Source organism: Dendrobates tinctorius, unplaced genomic scaffold (assembly GCF_039654945.1).
Source record: "Dendrobates tinctorius isolate UK_male_01 unplaced genomic scaffold, ASM3965494v1 ptg000162l, whole genome shotgun sequence".
Taxonomy (NCBI): domain Eukaryota; kingdom Metazoa; phylum Chordata; class Amphibia; order Anura; family Dendrobatidae; genus Dendrobates; species Dendrobates tinctorius.
The window spans coordinates 5,544,847-5,567,760 of record NW_027361829.1 but is presented as its reverse complement, the minus strand read 5'-3'; positions in this window follow the sequence as shown (position 1 = coordinate 5,567,760).

Here is a 22,914-nt window from a genome sequence, read left to right as displayed (position 1 = left end):
CGCCCTCCACCATGAGTTTCTCATTGGAAGATCAACCATTTCAGGCATCGTGAGGTCTACATGTACAGAAATCTGGACAAGACTCCATCAAGTGGTCATGCCCGAGCCCAGGGTGGAAGACTGGTTGAGGATATCAAGGGACTTTGAGGAGGACTGCCAGTTTCCAAATTGTATTGGGGCCCTGGATGGCAAACATATCCGGGTGCGTAAGCCGCCGAACTCTGGCTCCCAATTCTTCAATTATAAACAATACTTTTCTGTTGTATTGTTGGCTCTGGTAGACCCTCAATACAAGTTTATAATTGTTGACATTGGGGCCTATGGAAGGACGGGAGACTCTAGAGTCTTCAATACTTCCATAATGGCTCGGCGGCTACGCACCAACCAGTTGGATCTACCACCACCACGCCAGCTACCAGGCTCCCCTGAAGAATCAGTCCCTTAAGTCCTTGTGGCAGATGAGGCCTTTCAGTTATCGCGCAATGTCATAAGGCCATATCCCCGGCGCAACCTTGACCACAGGCGCAGAATTTTTAACTTGCGCCTATCACGTACTAGGCGACTGGTGGAGTGTTCCTTTGGGATTCTTTGTGCCAAATGGCGGGTACTCCAATCTGCCATTCAGTTGAGTGAACAAAATGTGAATGAAGTTGTGAAAGCCTGTGTTGTTCTGCATAACTTCACCAGGATACATGATTGTTCCTCCTCTGATGGTGTTGTGCGTAGGCCGGACAATGTGCGCAGGGTGAGACCACCTATGAACCCTCAACGTAGACCGCTCTCTGGCCTCAAAGTGCGTGATATTTTCACTAATTACTTTATCTCACCTGAGGGGGCAACTTCTTGGCAAGAGCATGCTGTGTCTATGTTATAATTTTTTTTTAAGTGTGTCTAAATATATATTACTCAACCCCTTATGATTGTATGACTGTTTCATTGCATTGGTTAGTGTATGTTAGTATGTTGACAGGGTTTTTGAAAAATCACACAGAGACGTTAACTATAGTAGACAAATTTTTAGTTTTGCCTTTTTTTTGGTTTTTTAAAGGCAAACATAATATTGCCATATGAACATTTTGGCAATGGGCAAAATGGCCCTTTGTGCCTTCTTAAACTTTTTTGAAAAGTAACATTACATAACATAACCCAAAAAAACATTAAGCAATAACAACATTGCTGCATGAGAATATTTAACTAGAAAGGAAAAAAATAGGTGAGCTCCATCAACAAAATTAATGCTAAAAGATAACACTCACATTTCTTCAGAATGTTTTCCAATCATAGAAATATTCCACCATGACAGGCAAGGCTACCTCACAGCTTTCAGACAGATATTACCTGTCTGTAGAACAGAGAATATTTAACCATGCTATACTGGAAAGGATGAAAAAAACAAAACTCACTTGTTAAGACATAGAGAGAGCGTGATATTCTGATGGCTGGTCGCCTTGATTTGTTACTATAGATTGCTAGCAAAAAAGGTGACTACTTCACTAAGGCCAGCATGCCTTTCCTAGGCATTAGCAAGTGAGTAGTGTATTTTCATCCTTTGACTTTACAGTATAGCGCGTTTAAATATTCTCTTTTGTACACACATGTAATATCTGTCTGAAAGGCGTGAGGTAGCCTTGCCTGTCATGATGTATTCTTTAATATGATTGGAAAACATTGTTAAAAAATTAGAATGTTAAATTAGGTAACAAAATTTGGTGATGGAGAACACCTGTTTTTTCCTTTGTATTTGGAGCACCAGTTAAACCGCACAGGACATCTATGGCCATCAGACTTATAAATCCTCATAGGTTGGGGAAGGGGAACGTGGAAGAGCAGCCTGTGGGTGCTGCTGGACACTGTGGCCAACATCGCCCTGTGTGGGGCCATACTGTTGCCCATGATGTTGGAATTGTCCTGCCTCCTGGGACTGTTGGGGATACTGGCCAGAGTAATGATGATGGTGAGGGGCATCTTGTTGGCTGTGGTAGGCATGTGGCTCATACCCACCAAGATAGCCAGATCGTCCCCAACCAGGTTGGGACCAGCCTCCAACACTGGGTGGGTACAAGTGGCCATATTGGTGGGGTTGGCTAGAGGCTGACATTTGTGGCTGCTGAATAGAAGGTTGGGTAGTGGGAGGAAGGGGTTGAGGTGTAGGCCCACGTATTAGAGGATGTTCGGACCCTGCTTGAGCAAGCATCTGTGTGGATGGTCTCATGCGCATTAGATTTCGGGGGGAGAGCTGCCACCTCTCTAGATATTCGAATAGCTCATATGGGGTATTGGGGGGGTGCTTGCATCAAGCAGGATCTGAAAACATCCCCTAATACGGAGCCTGACCTCACAGGTAAGGGCACGGAGATAAAGAATGAGGCTACGTGAGTAGGCCTCCTCCCCATCATCTGTAGTTACTCTTGATAAATAATTGAGCACCCCTGTGTCCACATTGGTCCTGCTCTCTTGAACAGTGACCTGGCGCCTTCTTCGTGTTCACCGGCATGTAACAGCAGCCTGTGGGGATGCCCTGATATGGCCAGTTGGGCTGCTGCTCAAGTTGCCCGGCTCTTCCAGGATGGGTGATGGGGCAGCAGCAGACCGTCCTGGTGGTGTTGTGTGTTGGGCAGCCAATGGGTTGTCCTGTGATGCCTCATCTTCTGCCATCCTTCTTGTAGGGGGAGAAGAGGGGCCAGCCACCTCATCCCCTACAGGATCTATTATGGGCTCTGCCTCTGAGGCCGTTCCTCGATCCGTAAGGTTGGATTGAGTTCTGTTATGAGATAGAACAGAGGCAAAAATACATCAATATTTTTGGCCCTGTAAAGTATTTGTGTAATGTGGTGTGAGGTATCTACTTACGGTCTCAGATCCAGAATTGGGGCGAGGAAGGAGAGCCGGTCATAATAGATATATTTTCTTTTTACATATCCAGCATCCCCACTCCTGGACCGCTGCTGGCATTCCCGGCGGTACTGGTCCCGGATGCTTCGCCAGCGTTTCATCACATCTTCCACTGCAATGTGACAGGAAATATTGTCAAATTCACATATTTGATAGGTCACATTTGCTACCAGTAGTCTAGGCATGGGGCCTTCTGGGGTGTGCTTTCTACCAATGGTGGCATATGTAATTGGGCAGATACACAGGGTCTTTTTAGCTACACTTAATAATTGTTTTGTCTAGGAGGATGAGGAGCTTGTGGCCTAACCCCAAATTATGGCTGTGTGAATCCACGTGTCACATCCAAATCTAACGGCCTCATGAGGCAAAAAGTACATGCACAGGAAGGGGGGGTGCTGATTCTATATTCCTTTTTTGTTGTGCGCTAAGGTTACTCATGCTTTGCGTTGTACTTACGAATTTTATGCTGCTCCTCATGTGGTCGGTCACCAAAGTCATGGTACATCTGGCGACAGATGCGCCTCCATGACGCCTCCTTTCTTGCCCGGTTTGCATAATTTGCATCGCGTTGGTCCCAGAATTCGGGACGCTCCTGCACCAGGACAATGAGCATCTCCACATTTATGTAAGTGGACGCCATGCTGCTGCTGTACTCTGTGGAGGCGTACTTCCTGGATGTCTGGAGCACTTTTTGAGCTCATTTGCATGTCTAGGCTTCCTGATGATGGATTGGCCCATTTCCTGTCACCAGCCAAAAGACCTGCGTATTGCTCGCAGGTCACACGTCTGGTCTGTGTGTAATCCGTATTTTTTGTGCACCCATAGACTTGCATTGGCGTACTACGGGCGTAGTACGCTGACAATCGCAGCATGCTGCGATTGGCACGGAGCGTAGGATACGGATGAGAAATATACGCCTCGTGCGAGTGACCCCATAGAGAATCATTTGTCCGTGTCTAATGCATGCTTTTAGGGACTCTCACTCAGCCGTATTCCTCGCCAGTGTGACCCCGGCCTTAAAACTGCCTCCAGGTTACGCCCATTATCGCAGATGGCCAGGCTGAGTTGGAGGTGAGAGCCACTGATCAGTCTGTTGTTTTAAAGCTTGCCTCAACTCTGATAATGTTTGGACTACTGCTTTGCCTACGGCACTAAATGCCTTTATAAGCGGACTAATGTGGACTGTAGAATGCAGGCTGTGACCACAAAAACAGCGGGGAAAATGGCATGGTGCTATGATGTACTGTGCACAATTCATATAGCGTCTTGTGCTTGGGTGCGAGGAAAACACAGGAGACACAGATTTGATTAGGAAGGACTTGTATTACTTCATACAAGTAAGCAAAAGGGTTCACACAGTTTTGCAGATACAAAGGCAGGAGACACAGCAGGCCAGAGTAAACATTAAGCACAGCAGAACTTCCACAACAGGTTCATGGTCTCTCTGTTACATCCCTTGCAACTGTGGATTTATCAGGCAGCAGGTTTCCAGTGTCCACAAGTGTTCAAAAATCCCTCAGTAGGAGATGGCTAGAGTACCAAGTCCAAGATTTCCAGGAGCAGGTCACAGGCCAACTGCAGACTTGATTCAGAAGCACTGATTGCTCATCTAAGGCTGCTTAAGAGGCAAGAGGGAGAGAATCAGAGCGGGAATATGAAAGCTGGAAACTCCATATTAACTGAGGGCAAGATAGCTGCAGCAGGACAGAAAGCAAAATGGCCGACAGAAAAAAATGAATTTAAAAAAACATGTCATAAAAGGCTGTGAACCTTACAGGTGCATGCTTGGTATCAGGCAGTAGGAAATGTTTGAACTACTGCTTTGCATAGGGCACTAACTGCCTTTTTCAGTGGACTTATGTGGACAGCAGAAGGCAAGCTGTGACCACAAAAACAGCAGGGAAAATGACCTGGTGCGCATGGGCGTACATACCGCCGGTTCAATCGGTGCGGCTGCTTCGGGGCCAAGAGGCTCCAGGGGACCCCTGCAAGGTGGCTAATAATGAGGGCACGGTGGCCGGTCTCTCCATGCTCGAGGCTCTGGAGGGCCCCAGGCCAGATTGCCCACATGTGCAGTGGTTAGGGAGCGATCCCAGCAGCTCCGCTGCCTGCCAGAGAAAATAGCAGGAGCGGAGCTGCAAGGATCCATCCTGCTTCCTGCCCGGCGCCCGTGCTTCCTGTCTCTGACACAGAGAGCAGCACCACTGGATGACATCATCATTCAGCGGCCGCTGTGTCAGAGCAAGGAAGCGCGGGGCGCAGGTGATGCTGTGGCTTCAGACAGGTGAGAGATGCTGTGTGTGTGTTTTGTATGTATGCGTGTGTGTGTTTTGTATGTATTTGTGTGTGTGTTTTGTATGTGTGTGTTTTGTATGTATGTGTTTTGTATGCATGTGTGTGTTTGTGTGTGTGTTGAGATGAGGGGTGGTGTGTGTGCATGTTTGCATGCATGTCACTGCTGGGGAATCTGCAGACAGGTGAATGGTGCTGTGTGTGTCTGTGTGCGTGTGTAGGTGGAGGAGAGGGGAATGATGGGGGTGATGGGGAGAAGGCAATGATGGGGGTGATGGAGAGAAGGCCATGATGGAGGTGATGGGAAGAAGGCCATGATGGGAGTGATGGGGAGACGGCAATGATGGGGTGATGGATAAGGCAATGATGGGAGTGATGGGGAAAAGGCAATGGTGGGAGTGATTGGGAGAATGCAATGATGGGGTGATGGAGAAGGCAATGATGGGGTGATGGAGAAGGCAATGATGGGGTGATGGAGAAGGCAATGATGGGAGTGATGGGAAGAAGGCGATGATGGGAGTGATGAGGAGAAGGCAATGATGGGAGTGATGGAGAGAAGGCAATGATGGGGTGATGGAGAAGGCAATGATGGGGTGATGGGGATAAGACTGTGATGGGGAGGAGGCAATGATAGGAGTGATGGGGAGAAGGCAATGATGGGGTGATGGGGAGAAGGCAATGATGGAGGTGATGGGGAGAAGGCAATGATGGGGTGATGGAGAAGGCAATGATGTTGTGATGTAGAAGGCAATGATGGGAGTGATGGGGAGAAGGCAATGATGGGGTGATGGAGAAGACAATGATGGGAGTGATGGGGAGAAGGCAATGATGGGTGTTGTGAGTTCCCTTGCTCGGACTTCTGAGCCGGAGCTCCCTCTGGTGGTTACTGGGAGTAGTGGAGCTGGCCAGGTTGATGAAAGTTTGCCACCTAACAATGATTGGGAATCTGGGATTACTGGCTGGGAGTATATAAGTGAGCTGGCTTCCCTTAGTGGTTGCTGGTGATTTCCTCTTTGTGCATTTGGAGTTCTTTTGTCTCCTGCCTGATCTGCATGATTCAGTTAAGTGATTCTTTTGCTAATCCTTTGCATCTAATCTGGTTGTGCCTTTTTTTGCTTTCTGCTTTGTTGCAAGGGTTCAGTGTCCTCCCTGCTGGGGGCAACGCTGGGCCCTGCTCCATATGTTACAGCTTGTGTCAGTTTGTTCAGTCCCCTGTTATATTAGTATCTTTTGCTTTGCTTCCAGTTCACACCAGATTGCTGATGTAGCAGGGGTGAGGTCGCATGGCCTCAGGTTTTTTGTGTATCAGATGTGTTGGATTTTTTAAGGTTTTTGCGTGATTGCAGACAGTATCTTTTCTGTCCTGTCCTATCTAGACAGCTTGGGCCCCACCATTTGCTCCGTCTATTTTCTGCCTATGTTTGTGTCTCATCTTGTCTCGCCGACAATATATCTTTGGGGGCTGTCTATTCCTTCGGGGATCTGCTCCAGGGCAGTTTAGATTTCACCTTTCTGGCTTTAGGCTTAATTAGTTCTCCGGCTGTGCCGAGGTGTCTAGGGCATCGTAGGAACGCTCCACAGCTACTGCCAGTTGTTGATAGGATCAGGGGTCTGCAATCCGCTTAGTTACCAACCTCTCTGGTTTCCTGGTGGCTTTGCCTGTTTCTGCCATCCTCTTCGGTGACCCATTCATAACAGAATCACCAGCCAAAACTGTAGACTCTAGGATACTCAAAAGAAGGAAAGAATTGCAAAAAAAAAAAAAAGTGTCAGAATTTTTTTATATATTTTTTCCTCTTTTTCTCAGGGGCCGTAGGAGGATTTTTTCCTTAATATAGACTAAGCAATTGTCCGATCGTGTTGAGCAGCTCACCGCTGAAGTGCGGGGAATTTCTGCCTATCTCGCTCAATCATCTGCTGTAGAACCAAAGAATCCCTACTTCTGATGTGTTTTCGGGGGATTTGTCAAAATTTTTGAATCTCAAGAATATCTGTAAACTATTTCTTGCTTTGAAGCCTAATTCATCTGGGAGCTCGGTGCAGCAGGTTAAAATTGTCATCTCCCTGCTGCGCGGCGATCCCCAGGATTGGGCTTTTTCTCTGACACCCGAAGATCCTATTCTGGCTAATGTAGATGCAGTTTTTCAGGCCCTGGGGTTGTTGTATGATGAACCTAATGCTATTGATCAAGCTGAGAAAACCTTATTGGCATTGAACCAGGGTCAGGATGCTGCGGAGTTATATTGCCAGAGGTTCCAAAAGTGGGCGGTCCTTACTAAATGGAATGATAATGCCCTAGCAGCTCTCTTTCAGAAAAGTCTACACTTAGGTAGGAAGGAAGGATCATCCCCACGCTGCCGCAAGAAGAATTCCAAAAATTGTAGAGGTTTCAGCGTGGTTTATTCTACGCGTTTCAGGGTTCAGGTGACCCCTTCATCAGGACATGGTATGTCCTGATGAAGGGGTCACCTGTACCCTGAAACATGTAGAATAAACCACGTTGAAAACTCTACAATTTTTGGAATTCTTCTTGCGGAAGTGCGGGGATGATCCTTCCATCCTACCTAAGTGTATGCTTCAACCAGGTCCTGCACTGACCTGTGGATCTGCAGCAGCCGCCATTAATATATGTCTTTCCTTCACTCTCACCAGGTGAGTAGGTAGTTCTCTTGGTGGGCAACTCTGTGTAACGTTTGATAAGACCCTATTTGCGCTTTTGTGTCTCCCTCTTTTCTCTTTCAGAAAGGTCTGGCAGAATCCGTAAACGATGTTATGGTGGGATTTCCTGTCCCCTCTGGTCTTAACGACTCCATGTCATTAGCCATTCAAATTGATCGACGTTTATGTGAATGTAAAAGTATGCGAGAGGCGGTGCTGCCTTTTGAACAAACTTCTGATCCCATGCAATGTGATAGGGTTTTGTCTAGGACGCGATGTCAAGTTTAGAAGGCATAATAAGTTATAATTATATTGTGGGGACGCCTCACGTTATTTCTGTCTGCCCTAAGCGAGAAAAATGTTTTGCTCACTCATTTGTCGTGGGCAGTGTACAGCCTAAGTTCCTGTTGGCAGTTACCTTGATCTGCTCCTTATCTACATTTTCTACTAAGGCCTTTGTTGATTCAGGAGCAGCTTTGAATCTAATGGATTTTGACTATGCCAAACGTTGTGGTTTCCCCATGGTGCCCCTGCAGACCCCTATTCCCTTGACGGGGATTGACGCTACCCCTTTGGCGGAGAATAAACCCCAGTTTTGGACCCTGGTGATAATGCGGGTCACCCCGGACCATCAAGAGAATTGTAAATTTTTGGTGTTGCACAATTTACATGATATTATTGTACTGGGTTTTCCTTGGTTGCAAACCCATAATCCTGTTTTGGATTGGAAATCTGTGTCTGTGGTGAGTTGGGGATGTCAATGTGTTCTTAGTGACACTCCTGTGTTCTCCACCTCTCCCCAGTCTCAAGATGCTCCTGACTATTTGGCTGATCTTTCTGATGTATTTAGTGAGAGGAAGTCCGCGTCTTTGCCGCCTCATTGGAGTTATGACTGCGCAATTGAGTTAATGCCTGGTTGTAAATTTCCCAAGGGTCGGCTTTTCAACTTATCGGTACCTGAACATGATGCTATGTGATCTTATATCAAGGAATCATTGGAGAAGGGTCATATCAGACCATCCTCTTCGCCTTTGGGTGCTCGGTTTTCTTTTGTGACCAAAAAAGATGGCTCATTAAGGAGATGTATTGACTATATTTCCCTTAACAAAATCACTGTTAAATATCAGTACCCGTTACCCCTGATTTCTGATTTATTTTCCAGAGTTAAAAGTGCTTGTTGGTTTACCAAACTTAACCTCAGGGGGGCGTATAATCTTAATCGCATCAAGCACGGGGATGAATGGAAGACAGCGTTTAATACTCCAGAGGGACATTTTGAGTACCTGGTGATGCCTTTTGGGCTCACTAATGCCCCTTCTGTCTTCCAATCTTTTATGAACTATATTTTCCGGGACCTTGTGGATAAGTTTTTGATCATTTATCTGGATGATATTTTGATTTTTTCCAGTTATTGGGATTCTCATGTGGAACATGCCCGGACTGTGTTCTAGATTTTGAGTAAAAATGCTCTGTATGCTAAGGGAACGAAATCTGTTTTTGGTGTACAGAGGATTTCGTTTTTGGGATTCATTTTGTTCCCGTCTGCTATTGAAATGGACCCGGCCAAGGTATAGGCCATTTATGATTTTGGTCAGCCCACTTCTCTGAAGTTTTTGGGTTTTGCTAATTTCTACCGTAAATTTATAAGTAATTTTTCTGGTATTGTTAAACCTCTGACGGATTTGACCAAAAACAGCGCTGATGTGGTGAATTGGTCTCCAGGGGCAGTCTTGGCATGTCAGGAGCTTAAGCAGAGATTCACTTCTGCTCTGGTTCTACGGCAACCTGATGTTTCACTCCCATTTCAGGTGGAGATATTTGCTTCTGAGATTGGTGCAGGAGCCGTTTTGTCTCAAAGAGATCCGGTAACCTCTAAGATGAATCCCTGTGCCTTCTTTTCTCAAAAATTTTCTCTATCTGAACGTAACTATGACGTGAGGAATCGGGAATTGTTGGCCATTAAATGGGCATTTGAAGAGTGGAGACATTGGTTGAAGGGAGCTAGACATCAAGTTGTGGTCCTCACCGATCACAAGAATTTGATTTATCTTGAATCAGCAAAGCGCTTGAATCCTAGAAAGGCTAGGTAGGCCTTGTTTTTCACGCATTTTAATTTTTTGGTCTCCTTTCTTCTGGGCACTAAGAATGTTAAGACGGACGCCCTTTCTAGGAGTTTCTTTGCGGATTCTCTTGATGTGACCGAGCCTACTACCATTCTAAATGAGGGTGTAGTTCGTTCCGCCATTTCTCCTGATTTGAGACGTGCCATGGAGGAATTTCAGTAGGATAAACCTGAACGATGCCCTTTGGGAAAATTGTATGTCTCTGACCAGTGGGGGAAAAGAGCAATGTCTGAAATTCATTGCACTGCGTTGGCTGGTTATCCAGGTATCTTTGGTACCAAAGATTTGGTGAGTCCATCTTTTTGGTGGCCTGCCTTATCTCGTGATGTCTGGAATTTTGTGCAGTCCTGTGGGACTTGTTCTCGGTCCAAGCCCTGATCTCGTGCTAGTGGTTTGTTGATACCCCTGCCGGTGCTCAGGAGGCCATGGATCCATATCTCAATGGATTTTATCACTGATCTCCCTGTCTCTCAGAGAATGACTGTTATTTGGGTGATCTGTGATAGATTTTCTAAGATGGTCCATCTTGTACCACTCCCAAAGTTGCCATCTTCTTCTGAGTTGGTGCCCTTGTTTTTACAAGTGGTTCGTTTGCATGGGATTCCTGAGAACATTGTATTGGACACAGGAGTCCAGTTTGTTTTCCAAACTGGGAATTCAGTTGTCTTTCTCCTCTGCATTTCATTCTCAGACCAATGGGCAGACTGAGAGAACAAACCAGACTTTGGAGACCTATTTCAGATGTTTCATATCTGCTGATCAAGATGATTGGGTCTCATTTTTGTCCTTGGCCGAATTCGCGCTAAACAATAGGGCTATTTCTGCCACTTTGATGTCTCTAGAGATGAGCAACTTTGCCTTTTTTAAGGTCGAGTCGGGTTTCATGATACCAGACTTTCTCAAAAGTCGAGTCGAACGAAATCGGCCAATTATAGGGAAAAGTCGGGGTCTGACTGAAGCACGAAACCTAATGCAAATCAATGGGAAAGCAAAGTCATCAGGGAGTGGAAGGCAATAAAAACACCTACAGTTCCCATTTCAATGCCAACAACATCAATTCTTATTACTTAAGCTTGGCAACCTTAATTTACGTTATAATAATAGTTATACATTGAAAACTGGGGGTTATGCATCAGTGCACTCCATCTCTGATTCATGTTGGACTGGGAAATTCAGGATTTCACTTGATAACCCAGGCATGGTATGTGAAAAGAGCTCCATGGAGTAATCTGAAGTGTGGCCTGCTGCACCCTTCACTTTTGGTTGGGGTGAAGGACATAAGGAAAGGTGTTGTTCCTGACCAGAAGCACTGATGACTCAGTGCTTGCATTTTTTGCAACTTCAGAAGAGGAGGCGATAGAGCTGGAGGTTGTTTCGGCAATGTAAGCCAAAACCAGTTCCTGATGCTCCGGCTTTAAAAGCATTTTACCTACTCCGAAAAAAGGGGGCCTTCCAGGCCTTCAGAAGCAAGACCATGGCGCACTCTCAAACCCACCTGCCTTACCTGGTATTGTACTTTTGGCACTACCAGCAGTTGCACCACCACCATCAGTACCAGCTAGCCACCCATGCCCACGTCCGTAGCCTCTTACACCATACTTCCTAATTTTTGTGAAAATGGACCCAAAATACCAGCAGATATATGGTACTGTATCTGAAGCGAACAGCTTTATACAGTGTAGGGGTAATTTTAAATCTCCATATATATTTCCAGAGTCAGACATGGACCCACACAGGCTCAGTATAAATTGGACAATACTATAAAAAGTTGAAAAAGGGTACAGTATCAACAGTTACAAGGTATATATAGTATAGTTTAAACATTCTAAATCTCTGTATATATTTCAGGAGGAAGACACAGGCGCTCACTCAGTCTGGATTTGACCATAATACAAAATGTTTATAAAAGGTACTGGATAACAAGATAGCAAGTATATGTATTGTATGGTAAAATTTAAATGTCTGTATATATTTCCGTAGTCACCCTCAGACAGTGACCCAGTATGGATTTGACCATAACACAAAAGGTCAAACAAAGGTACTGTATCACAAGATAGGAGGTGTATAGAGTATAGGGTAAAATGTTTTTCTCCATATATATTGAATGAGTAAACCACACATGCTCACTCAGTATGTATTATACCGTAAGCAAAAATTTAGAACAAAGGTACTGTTTCATCAAATACCAGGTGTATATAGTGTAACAGAAAATGTGTATCTCCCTATATATTTCCGTAGTCTCATAAAGATAGTCAGCATGTATTTATACGTGATACCATCCGGTACACGGTAGTGTGTGAGGAGCGCACAGCTCTATATGGTGTGTGAAATAATTAATTTTTATATCTACATATATATTTCAGGAGTAACACACAGACTCTCACAGGCTCAGTGTGGATCACACGATAATATAAAAAGAAGATCCACAGGAAATAATCACACATGTGGGCAAATGTTCAAGGTGTCAATGATGCACTTAGAGTGGTGAGTGGCGGAGGACTTTCTGGCACAAAGGGTACTGGATCAACAGATACCAGGTATATATAGTATAGTGAAAATAGAAAAAAATCTACGTATGTATTTGAAGAGGCAGACACAGACGCTCTCAGGCCCAGTATGGATTCAACAAGAATGTAGAAAGTTGAGAAAAGGTACAGTATCACCAGATACCAGGTACATATAGCATAGTTTAAACATTCTAAATCTCCATATATATTTCCGTAGTCACCCTCAGATGCTCACCCAGTATGGATTTGACCGTAATTCAAAATGTCTAACAAAGGTACTGTATCACAAGGTAGGAGGTGTATATAGTATAGAGTAAAATTTTTATCTCCGTGTATATTGAAGGAGTAAACCACACACGCTCACTCAGTATGGATTATACCATACTAAAAAATTTAGAACTAAGGTACTGTATCAGCAGATACCTGGTGTATATTGTATAAGTGAAAATGTAAATCTCCCTATATATTTCCCGAGTCTCATACAGATAGTCAGCATTTATTTCTATGTGTTCCCAGCCAGTACACAGTAGTGTGTAAGGAGCGTACAGCTCTAAACGGTGTGGGAAATAGTGAATGTTTGTTCACTGTGTATAAAAACAGAATAAAAGTATGAGTGCTGTGTAAAAAGGAGTCTGCACAGCATTGTCCACACAGCAATACTGCTATAAGGCAGGCTAATAATCAGCGCTGCTGCACACAAGAAAATCCTCCCTGTCACTGGCAGGCAGCCTAATATCTAGTGCTGCTGCACACAAGAAAATCCTCCCCTGTCACTGCACACTAACAGAACACAACAATTGCGTTCAGCGCAAGCACATAGCAACGTCTGTTTAAAGGCTTAAGTGTGTCCCAAATCATAAACAGCGTCAGCAACCTCTCCCTACTGTAAAGATGGGCAGAAGAAAAATGGCGGTCTGCGGGGAGGGCTTTTATACACACTCCGTATATACAGGGGTTGGACAAAATAATGCAACCAAACACCTAACGTGTTGTCATCATTATCTTCAAACATGTTGTAAACATGCAAACCGTGACACATATTAATGTTTTGTAGTTGATTATTTGTGTCGTGTGATATGTGCATGTAAATTAACTGTTTGTAATTCTAAGAGCATTGAGGGAAAACCTGCTACCAATGACAGACCTTTCTGATTTTCAAAGAGGCCAAATTGTTGATGCTGGTATGGCAGGCGCTAATGTAACAGAAAATGACCGTATGCTTGGCGTGTCAAGCGGTACTGTCTCCAAAGTAATGACTGCGTTCGAAAGAGAAGGAAAAACATCTGCAGCAAAGCACAGGTCCGGCCGAAAGTTGAAGTTGACTGAGAGAGACTGTCGGACTGTAAAGCAAATTTGGAAAGAGGATCGCAAGACCACTGCTCCGAAAATCAATGCAGAGCTCAATAAACACCTACAGAACACAGTTTCCACGAAAAAAGTTTGTCACGAGCTGCACAAATCTGGATTCCATGGAAGAGCTGGAATTGAAAAAATGCTTCTCTCAATGACAAATGTTTCCATGCATTTAGAGTGGTGTAGAAACCTCCAGAATAGGTCTGTCGAGCTGTGAAAACATTTTATATTCTCAGACGAATCATCGTTTACCCTATTTCTGACCTCCAGCCGAGTGTACGTTTGGAGACAGCCTAAAGAAGCATTCCATCCAGACTGCCTTCTCCCAACCGTAAAACATGGCGAATGTTCTGTGATGATCTGGGGTGCTATTTGTTGAGATACAACTGGCCAATGATATCCCTTCATTGAAGAAGTAACAGTCGCGATTATTTAGGCATTTTGGGCAACCAAGTGCATCCTGTGGATCAAAGCACTGTTCCCAGAGGGGAACGCCATCTTTCAGAATGATAATGCACCAATTCATACAGCTCGAATCGTTAAAGCATGGCCCGAGTAACACTGTAATGAAGTTGAGTATCTCATCTGTCCCCCACAATCCCCAGACCTCCACATTATTCATTATTTATGGCAGATTTTATTGATTCAAGTTAGACGTCGATTTCCGCCACCATTGTCGCTCAAAGAACTGGAGGGTGTTTTAACTGAAGAATGGGCTACAATTCCTTTGGAAAAAATTCACACCTTGTATGAATCCATACCTCAGATAATCGAGGCTGTAATTGCCGCAAACCGTGGACCTACACCATATTAACCTAAGTTGTTTTGATGTTTCCATGTCTTTCCATTATTTTTTCCAACCACCAGATTTCATGAGTCAACCACACTCGCTCACTCAGTCAGTATGGATTTAACCGTACTCAAACATGTTGAAAAAAGGTAATGTATCAGCAGATACAAGGTGTATCCAGTCCAGGGGTAATTGGAAATATCCGTCTATATATCCGGAGTCAGAAAAATACACTCACAGGCTCAGCAGGGATTAGACAAGAATATAAAAAGTACAAAAAAGGTAATATATTACAAGTGTACAGCTGCATACAGTGTTGGTGTCATTTTAAATCTCCCTATAGTTTAAAAGAGTCATACACAAACTCTCACAGGCTCAGTACGGATTACACCAGAATATAAAAATTAGAAAAAGGGAAATGGATTCTAAGCATACAACAGTATACAGTGTTGGGGTACTTTTAAATATTCGTATATATTTCAGTGTCAGTAAGAGAGTCCAAACTGTCCACTACAGGAGACAAGATGGATACAACTCCAGACGGAAAGTCAAATGATTGCATACATTTTATAAATTACTAATCACAGGAAAACCTCCAGGGAAGATTTGCAGAGGTGATGCTGACCCTCAATTGATTTGTCTGTGGAGACTGCGAAAATGGTTGTCTGTGAATAAAGGGTTGCTGTATAGCAGTAGCGTGGATCCCATCACCGTTACTCGCCTCCATCAAATTGTGATCACAGGGAGAGATGTACACATGGTCCTCTCTGCCTATCATGATCTGTTTGTTCACTTTGGAGTGCAAAAGACAGAAGCAACAGGCCGTAGGCGATTCTATTGGATTGCCATGAGAGGAGACTTTGCAAAATGGTGAATGTCACACGTCTGTGACTAGGACAACTGTGAAAGCTGATCATAAAGCACCCCTGCATCCGATTGTGAGTTGACATCCATTACAAATGGCAGCCATTGATCATCTCAAGGTAGAGCCCAACAGGACTGACCATAGATACGTTTTAACCATCATCGATCAGCTCTGCAAAGTTGTAGTGCCCGTCCCTGTGAAGGATTTAACTGGCCAGACTACACAGCAGTGGAGCAGGGAGAGGTAAGTCTTGCAAGTGCTTGGGCCCTGAGCAAGCAGGGGGGGCCACTAGTGGGCGGCGGTACTGGCATAGGGACCCTCATAGTACACCGGTGTGCCTGATGGCGAATGGGCCCACCTGTTCAGGGCAACAACACTTGCCCGGGTGTGCCAGGGGGTGACCACGGCCATGGGGGGCAGCCCAGTTAGGGAGGTTGAAAAAATGCCATATGTTGATGTCTAGGCTGTACATTCAGCAGCTGCAATTGGAGGAAATGGAGAAGTACGAGGAAGAGGAGGACAAAAGCGAGACATTTTTATTGCCACCTATGTGTCATCAGGGGAAGGTGGGACAAATTCCTTGGAAACCCATGCATGGTTCATTTTAATGAAGGTTAGATCATCAACATTTTGGGTCAACAGACGTGTCCTTTTTCTGTCAGGATTGATCCAGCAGCACTGAAGACTCTTTCAGATAACACACTAGCAGCAGGCCAAGCGAGCTCCTGTAAGGCATATTGTGCCAATTCAGGCCAGGTGTCCAGTTGGCAGGCCCAATAGTCAAAGGAGAATGACCTGTGAGGGAGAACATCGATATGGGAGAAGTAGTTTGTAACCATAGTTGACAACTGCTGTCCCCTGTCACTTGCAGTTGATTCAGTATTAGCAGTCGTGTGAGCAGCACTTGAAAAATCAGTCCACAACATGGTCATGAAACCCCTGTCTCCAACACCACTTCGGCTGTGTGCACCACGAACACCTCTTCCAATTTGGCCACTATGGCTCATGGGAGAACCAGCACCAGTACTGTGTGCTGGGAATGCCTCCAACAAACGGTTTACCAGAGTTGCTTGCTTGTTCGCCAATATTATCTCTAGGTTCTTCTGTGGCATGATGTTTTGTAATTTGCCTTTATAGCGTGGATCCAGGATGCTGGCCAACCAGTAGTCATCATCCTCCATCATTTTGGCAATGCGGGGGTCCCTTTTTAGTATCCTCAAGGCATAATCACACATGTGGGACAATGTTCCAGGTGTCAATGATGCACTGCCAGTGGTGGGTGGAGGAGCACTTTCATGGAAATCAACATCCCTCCAGTAACGCACAAACGCTGTACCTGACCTTGGCATGCCAACATTATCTCTTGGCCCCTGAGAAGCATCCTCCTCCCCAAAATAATCATCCCCCTCATCATCCTCCTCCTCTTCCTCTTCTTCCTCCACCTCGTCCAGGTCAGTTGCCCTCGCTGACAATAGCTAACTATCATCAAGGCTTCCCTCCTCCTCTTCCTCCTCCTCTGCTGCAGACGTCTGATCCTTATTGTGCGTCAAAGTTTGCAAGAGCAGACGCATAAGTAGTATGCTCATGCTTATGATGGCATCGTCTGCGCTTACCAGCCGTGTGCCTTCCTCAAAACACTGAAGGACTTTACAGAGGTCTTTCCGCTTTGACCACTGCACACCCAACAATTCCATGTCTTCCCTCAAACTGCCTGCCCATGTATCCTCCCACAAATGCATTACAGCCTGCCTCTGTTCGCACAGCCTCTCAACCATGTGCAGGGTGGCATTCCACCTTGTTGCAACATCTATGATTAGGCGGTGCTTTGGGAGTTGGAGCGATCGCTGCAGCTTCTGCATACGACTGAAGGGTACGGGCGAGCAACGGATGTGCGAGCACAGTCTTCGCACCTTATTGAGCAGGGCTGTTAACTCCGGATAATTATGTAGGAAGTACTGCACCACCAGGTTCAAGGTGTGAGCCAGGCAAGGTATGTGTGTGTGTTTTGCAAAGGCTATGGCTGCCACAAAATTATGGCCGTTATCACTGACTACCTTGCTTGGCTCAAGATGTAGACTGCCCAGCCATAACTCAGTTTGTCAATGCAAGTCAGCCAGTACCTCCGTGGTGTGTCTTTTGTCACCCAAAGACATCATCTTTAAAAAAGCCTGCTTCCGCTTTCCACTAGCTTTTCGATAGTAGGACACCTCGTGTGCAACACTGGCAGCTGCGGATGGAGTGCTCGTGCCACAGCGCTCTGTGGATGAGATATTGCTTTTGGAGGAGGAGGGTGGAATGCCTACAGCCAACTGTTTCATAAACCTTGGGCTAGGTAGCACTGTTCCACCGCCCCTGTCCCCTGTGGAGCCAGCATCCACCACATTAACCCAGTGCGCAGTGATGGACACGTAATGGCCCTGGCCATGCCTACTGGCCCATGCATCTGTTGTGAGGTGCACCTTTTCACTCACTGATTGTTTGAGTGCATGGACAATGCAGTCTTTTACATGCAGGTGGTGGGCAGGGATGGCTTTTTGAGAAAAGAAGTGCCGACTGGGTAGGTCATAGCATGGGACAGCGTAGGCTATGAGGTCTCGGAATGCTTCGCTTTCAACCAAACGGAAGGGCATCATCTCTAATGAGATCAGTTTGGCAATGCAGCCGTTCAAAGCCAGTGTACGCGGATCAGATGATGAGTACTTTCTTGTCCTACTCAGAGTGTCTGGTAGGGTGAGCTGGACTTGAGAGCTGCATATGGGGGAACTAGCGGTGGACAATAAGGACTGAGAGGGGGTTGGTGATGGTGATGGTGGTGTTGGTGTTGGCCTTGATTCAGTCTTTTTTTCCAAAAACATTGTGATTCTCTGACTGCTTTGGCCTCGCGATGACACAACATTTCTTACTGGTGGTGTGCTTATCGGCGGCCTTTCAGTGGGGGAAGCAATGTGGCGTTGCTGGCTACCTTCAGTCGGAGCAGTTGCACATGTGCTACCTGAGGTTTTGTAGTCTGTCCACGCTTGCAAGTGCATGGTGGTTAAATGTCTAAGCATGCAACTGGTGTTTAAATTTCAGAGCTTTCTACCTTGGCTAAAGGTCCTTCCACACTTCTTACAGATAACCTTTGCCTCATCAATAGGATTTTGGTCAAAAAAGTGCCACACCGCACTCTTCCTTCTATGGTATAAATTTTCAGGGCTAGCACGGTGTGCAATTTTGACCGTCTGGCCAAGCTGTCCTGCAACTCTTTTTGATTTTTTAACACATTTTGGTACAGCTACGGGTGTGACAGAAAACAGCTGCTGCGATGTTGATGCCTGCTGCAGATCCTTCTCTTCTGAGTCATTGCCAGTGGCGCCCTCTTCCCCCAGTGGATGCCAATCCGGGTCAATAACTGGGTCATCCATCACCTCCTCTTCAATATCATCTGCACCTTCCTCTGTGTCACCGTGTAAGGTGGTATAGTATGCGGGAAGGGGCACCTGAGTTTCATCAGGGTCTGATTCTGGCTCACTAGACTGCAAGGCAAATGTATTGCTCTGGGTCAATGTACCAGCAGAATCATCTAGCAGTGGCTGTGCATCAGTGCACTCCATGTCAGATTCATCTTGGACTGGGGAATTCAGGATTTGACTTGATAACACAGGTATGGTATGTGAAAAGAGCTCCATGGAGTAATCTGAAGTGTGGCCTGCCGCATCCTTCACTTTTGGTGTGGGTGAAGGACACAAGGAAAGGTGTTGTTCCTGACCAGAAGCCTGCACTGACGACTCAGTGCTTGGATTTTTTGAAACTTCAGAAGAGGAAGCAATAGAGCTGGAGGCTGTTTCGACAATGTAAGCCAAGACTTGTTCCTGATGCTCCAGCTTTAAAAGCGGTTTACCTACTCCCAGAAAAGGGAACCTTAAAGACCGTCTTGTGCCAGACGATGATGCAGGCTCAACACCTCCTGCTTTAGCTGCTATTGTGCTTTTGACAAAACCAGCAGATGCACCTCCACCACCATCAGTACCAGCTGCGCCCCCCCTGTCCACGTATGCGGCCTCTTCCACCAGACTTCCTCATGTTTGGGAAAATGTGCCAAAAATACAGAGATATGGTACTGTATGAGAAGCAGACAGCTCTATTCGGTGTATGTATGGAAAATTGTAATCATCCGTCTATTTTTTAACAGAGTCACACATAGACACTGTCTCTGTATCGATTTGACCATAATCAAACAGCAGATATGGGATACTGTTTGACAAGCGGACAGCTCAATATGGTGTATGTATGGAAAATTGTAATTATCCGTCTATTTTTTAACAGAGTCACACACATGCTGTGTCTGTATCGATTTGACCGTAATCAAATAGCAGATATGGGATACTGTTGGACAAGCGGACAGCTCTATACGTGTATGTATGGAAAAATGAAAATCTCCATCTATCTTTGTATGGAGTCACACACAGATAGCATGTATTTGTCCGTGATACCAGCCGGTACACGGTAGTGTGTGAGGAGCGTACACCACTATACGGTGTGTGAAAAAATGAACGCTCGCTAACTGTGCAGAAAAAAGGAATAAAAGTATTTTTGCTTTGAAAAAAGCAGTCTGCACAGCAGTGTGCAAACAGCAATGCAGCTATCAGGTTGCCTTATAAGGCAAAACAAAAAAACTGAAGTAGAGTAGAATTGAATGACATGCATGATGTAAAAGCATGTTCACACTGGCCATAAAAGCAAGCAAAACCAAAAGGAAAAAACAATGTGTGTATATACCCTAATGAAAATAACTAAGTAAAAAAGCATTTTTTCCTTCAGCATTTTTGTATTCAGTACAAATAGGGTGTGGCCTCCTTTCTATTGGGACTTATAGTCCCTCTGAAGCTGGGTGTCCGTTTGGGACCCAGAGACTTTGCCACAATTCATACTAGGTAGGTTTTAACCGTTAGTGTAGTTACTGTCTCAAATGGGTACACCTTGCCGTGGTGGGACAGCTTTATATTTTTTTGATCAAAATAGTGTTTACCAAGTACCCTATGTTATTTAATGCACTTCCTTTTTTACTTATTTATTTTCATTAGGGTATATACACACATTGTTTTTTCCTTTTGGTTTTGCTAGCCTTATAAGGCAGCCTAATAACCATCAAAGCTGCTGCACACAAAAATATCCTCCCGTCACTGCACACTAAGTGCTGTGTTGTACAGTGAAAATCGCTATCAGCAGACGCACAGTTGCATTTTTTTTTCCTGCCTAAACACTCTCCCTTATTGAGAACAAGCAGCAGCAACCTCTCCCTAAGCTAAGATCGGCAGAAGTAAGATGGCGGTCGGCGTTCAGGGCTTTTATTGCCACTGTGACGCCACACAAAGCCAGCCAATCACTGCAATGCCCATATATAAGATGGTGGTGGCCGCTGCCTATGTCATCGCATTGCCCACAGTGTGCGTCCTTGATCATTGGCTGAGAAAAAGCGCTGTAAGCACGATAGGAAATGCGACATTAGCGCACGGGTCGGCGACCTCATGGCTGACCTCACGCTATGGTCGGGTTTCGATCGGCGAAACCCGACTTCATCAAAAGTCGACGACTTTTGAATTTGACCAACCCGTTTCGCTCTACTCTAGTGTTAAACAATCTAAAGTGTGCTCTCACCAATGCTGTAACTGGAAGGTCCATCTAACAGACACGTGGACAAGCAGTTGTGGACAGGGATGTTACATTTCTGTCACGGCACACTGGCTGAACCTGGTGGAGGGTGGGACAAAGTCGCAAACTGGAACCTCATATATCCTACCCACGTCACGAATAGTGGCCCCAACCTCCATCGTGGTTTCCGCCTCATCATATACGTCCCGTCTCCCCCTCTTCCTCCTCTGCTTCTGCTTCCTCATCCTATGCTGAATTACCCTCCACATCACACCCAAGTTGGGAGCTGCGCATCGGCAAAGCTGTAACACATTCTGCTGAAGCTGATCTGTTTAGGTCAAACACCACACACTGCAGCAGAACTGTGGCAAGGAATAAAACAGATCAATCAGTGGCTCTCCCCACTGCAACTCAAACCAGATCTGGTTGTCTGCGATAATGGGCGTAACCTGGTGGTGGCTTTAAAGCTCAGGAAGCTGTTACAGTGTCATGCATGGCTCAAGTGCTGAACCTAGTGGTTCATAAATTTATCAAAACATACCCTGACTTGCTGTACCTATCTGAGAAGGTGCACCGTATTTGCACCCATTTCTGCCATTCCTCTCCCGCTGTGGCCGATCTTGCAGCTCTTCAAAAGTAATTTAATTTGCCAAATCACTGACTCATTTGTGACCTGCCCACATGGTGGAAATCAACATATCATATGTTGGCAAGGATTAGTGAGCAGCAGAGGGCACTTGTGGAATACCAGCTTAAACATGCCCGTCAGATTGCGACTCAGCCAAGACACAACTGTCGAGTGGGTGAAGCAATGGCCTGGGGACCACCACAATGCAGGGAGACTATGGTACACAAGATGAGGTGCAAGCAACAATGGGTTAATTTATTTACAGGCAAGGAATGCAGTGAATAGGAAAATGCAGAAACAGAGATATGCTATGGAAACAGACAATTTACAAGGATAATATTCTTTAGCTGGGCCGTCAAACAGCAAGGAGCACCAACTATAACAGCTCAGCATATTTATCCAACTGGCAAGACAACACAGTAAAGAAATGTATGATGCTACACTAACTATACCCTATCTGGCCTTTGCTAACCTGGCCACATGGCTGTCGTGCTCTATCTATTGCAGCCTATCCTAAGCCCTAGCATATGCACAGAAGAGGTTAACACTCACAGTAGCGTTGGTATCACAGTCCATTCCCGGGGGTCCCTGAAGCTTTGCAAAATGGTGCGCACGTCTTTCCTTGAAGCTCTGTGTAATGTGATCTTTTCCTTGTGTGCAAGTTCAGTGATGCTCCTAGAAACAGTGGATTCCTCCTCTGGATTCCTTTCTTGTCTTTTCTTCTTGGCTTCTCACGGCAAGACAGGAAGCAACCTTTTAATCCCCAGAATAGGTTTACAAAGTCACAGTCGCAGGCTAAACTGTTATGATTAGGTCACCGAGGAGGATAGCGGGGAAATAAGCTAGGCAACCAGAACACCAGATAGGTTGGCAACATAGCATATTGCTGAACCCTAAACCTAACAATACAACTAGAATTAGCTGTGGGACGTACATACGATGCCCTAGACGCCTCAGCCATGCCAAAGAGTTAACTAAGCCTAAAGCAAGAAAGGGGAAAGCTAAACTGCCCCGGAGCAGTACCCCAAAGGAATAGATAGCCCCAAACATATTGCAGGTGAGACAAGATGAGACATAAACACAGGCAGAAAATAGAGTAAGCAAATGATTGGGGCCAAACTGTCTAGATAGCCCAGGACAGAAAAGATACTGTCTGCAATCATGCAAAAACCCTA